The sequence below is a fragment of the Bos taurus genome, chromosome 15 (assembly GCF_002263795.3).
Source record: "Bos taurus isolate L1 Dominette 01449 registration number 42190680 breed Hereford chromosome 15, ARS-UCD2.0, whole genome shotgun sequence".
NCBI classification, from domain to species: Eukaryota; Metazoa; Chordata; class Mammalia; order Artiodactyla; family Bovidae; genus Bos; species Bos taurus.
Window position 1 is genome coordinate 21,103,964 of NC_037342.1, and position 3,198 is coordinate 21,107,161.

The window sequence follows — 3,198 nt, forward strand, 5'->3', positions numbered from 1 at the left end:
AGCTATATCTTTGAGACACTGATTTAATTTCCTTTAGATACATACTGAGAAGTGGGATTGCAGGATCCTAAGACAGTTCCATTTTTAATTTTTGAGGAACCTTCATACTCTCTTCCATCATGGAGGCACCTGTTTACATCCCCTCCAACAGTTGCTCAGTCATGTCCGAATCTTTGTGACCCCATGGACTGTAGCCCACCAGGCTTATCTGTCCATGGGATTTTTCAGGCAAGAGTACTGGAGTGGGTTACCATTTCCTTCTCCAGGGGATCTTCCCGACCCAGGGATCGAACCAAGTCTCCTGCATTGTGGGCAGACACTTTACTCCCTGAGCCACAAGGGAAGTCCCATATCTTTGAGACACTGATTTAATTTCCTTTAGATACATACCAAGAAGTGGGATTTCAGGATCCTAAGACAGTTCCATTTTTAATTTTTTGAGGAACCTTCATACTCTCTTCCATCATGGAGGCATCTGTTTACATCCCCTCCAACAGTCTACGAAGATTTTCTTTTCTCCACATCCTTGTTAATGCTTATCTTTGTTCTTTTTCTTAATAGCCATTCTAACAGGTTGTGAGATGATAGCTCATTGAGGTTTTGATTTACATTTTCCCGATGATTAGTTATATTGATCACTTTTTCATTGTTGGCCATCTGTATGTTTTATTTTTGAGAAATATGTATTCAGGAATTTTGCTCATTTTTGAATTGGGTTGTTTCCTTGCTATTGTGTTTTAGGAGTCCTTTATATATTTTTGATATTAACCCTCAATCATATATAGTTTGTAGATAGCTTTTCAGGTGTTGCAGTGGTAAAGAATCTGCTTGCATGATAAAGAATTGCTTCAGGCAATGAAGGTTCCATCTCTGGGTCAGGAAGATTCCCTAGAGGAGGAAATGGCAGCCCACTCCAGTATCCTTGCCTGGAAAATTCCATGGACAGGGAACCCTGGTGGGTTGCAGTCCATGGGGTCATAAAGAGTTGGATACTTCTTAGTGACTAGGCACACACACTCTCTCCTATTCCATAAGATGCCTCTTCATTTTGTTGTTTGCTATGCAGAAGCCAATTATTTATTTATTTGACTGGGTCAGGTCTTAGTTGCATCACATGGGATCTTTCGTTGCAGTGCACAGACTCAGTAGTGGTGGCTCACGGCACTTGGGCCCTGGAATGTGCAGGCTCATTAGCTGCTTGCAGTGTGCAGGCTTTGCTGCTCAGTGGCATGTGGGTCTTTGTTCACAGACCAGGGATAGAACCCGTGTTCCCTGCATTACAAGGAGGATTATTTTTCTTCAACCACTGGACTACCTTGAAAGCGCCACAGAAGACTTTTAATTTGAGTCAGTCCCCTTTGTTTATTTTTACTTCTGCTGCTGGTTCTTTTAGGGTTATACTTAAAGTGTAAAATTCACTGGCCAGATCAATGCCAAGAAGTCCTTTCCCTATGCTTTCTTTTGGCAGTTTTATGATTTCAGGTCTTACATTTTAGTCTTTAATTGATTTTTGTATGTGGTGTGAGATAAGGGTCCAATTTCATTCTGAATGTGGATATCCATTTTCTTCAGCATCATAAACTGAAGAGACTATCTTTTCACTTTTGTGTGTTTTTGGTACCTTTGTCAAAGATGAGTTGACTGTAGATGTGTGGATTTATTTCTGGGTTCTCTGCTGGTCTATATGTCTGTTTTTTATGTCAGTGCATGTGTGTTAGTCACTCAGTCATGTCCAACTCTTTGCGACCCCTTGGACTGTAGCCCACCAGGCTTCTCTGTCCATGGAATTCTTCAGGCAAGAATATTGGAGTGGGTTACCATTCCCTTCGCCAGGGGATCTTCCCAACCCAGGGACTGAACCTGAGTCTCCTATATTGTACGTGGATTCTTTACCATCTGAGCTATCAGGGAAGCTGGATTACTGTAGTTTTGAATATTTTGAAATCACGAGATGTGATGCCTCCAGCTTTGTTCTTCTTGATCAAGGTTGCTTTGACTATTTGAGGTCTTTTGTGATTTTGTAAACATTTTAGAATATTTTTCCTATTTCTGAAAAAATATTATCGGGAAGTTGATAGGACTACATTGTATCTGCAGATTACTTTTGTTAATATGGATATTTTCACAATATTAATTCTTCCAGTCCATGGACACAAAATATTTTCCACTTATCTATGTTTTCTTCAATTTCCTTCACCAGTGTTTTATAATTTTCAATGTAAAAGATCTTCAACTCTTTGGTTAAATTTATTCCTACATATTTTATTATTTTTAGTGTTGTGAGTGGAATTTTCTTAATTTCCTTTCAAACAGTTTGTTGTTCTTGTACAGATAAGCAACTGACTTTTGCATGTTGATTTTATATCCTGAAACTTAATGAACTTGTTAGTTCTAATAGTTTTTTGGTGTGGTCTTTAGGGATCTTTATATATAATAGCATGTCATCTTCAAACAGAGATAACTGTACCTTTTCCTTTCCAACTTGTATGGCCTTTTATCTATTTTCATTGTCTAATTGCTTCGTCTAGGACTTGCATGATTATGCTGAATTGGAATGATGAGAGTGGGCATCTTGCTGTGTGTATGGGTGGTGGTATGGGAAAACACGTTCCTACTCCAGGGGGTGCAGTGGCATGAACTCTGAGCAGCTTTGTTAGCTAAACTCACCATCAGACACCACATCAGCAGTGTCCCTGGTCATGCCAAGGGCTTCTGATGTCTTGCTTTTTCCCTCAAGGTGGTAAGGGTTTCTTGAGGGGATTTCTCTTTTGCTGAGCTGTGCCAGGATGGGGGATGAAATTGAACAGGTAAAAATGCTTTCTACATTTTCTATGTGCTCATCTTCGATTTTTGATCTCCATTGTGTTACTGCAGCTTCTTAATTGTAATGTGAAGCTCTCCCAGAGCAAGCTTCATTGGCAAATAGTTGTTATGTTGCTTTTTTAGGGAGGACAAAGGCTGGGACCTGCTAATCTGTCACCTCTGACATAATTTCAAATGCATTTAAAAATAACTTTACTACTTTCATCCAAAAATCTAACTGGAATTTTAATTGGTATTACATTCATTTATCTTAAATTTATAGATTAATTTTGGCAAGAATTGACCTTTATTTTAACAAGACTAAGTTGTCCCATCCAAGAGAATGAAATATCTATTTAATCATCATTTTTAAAATCCTTTAACAAGTTTAGTTTT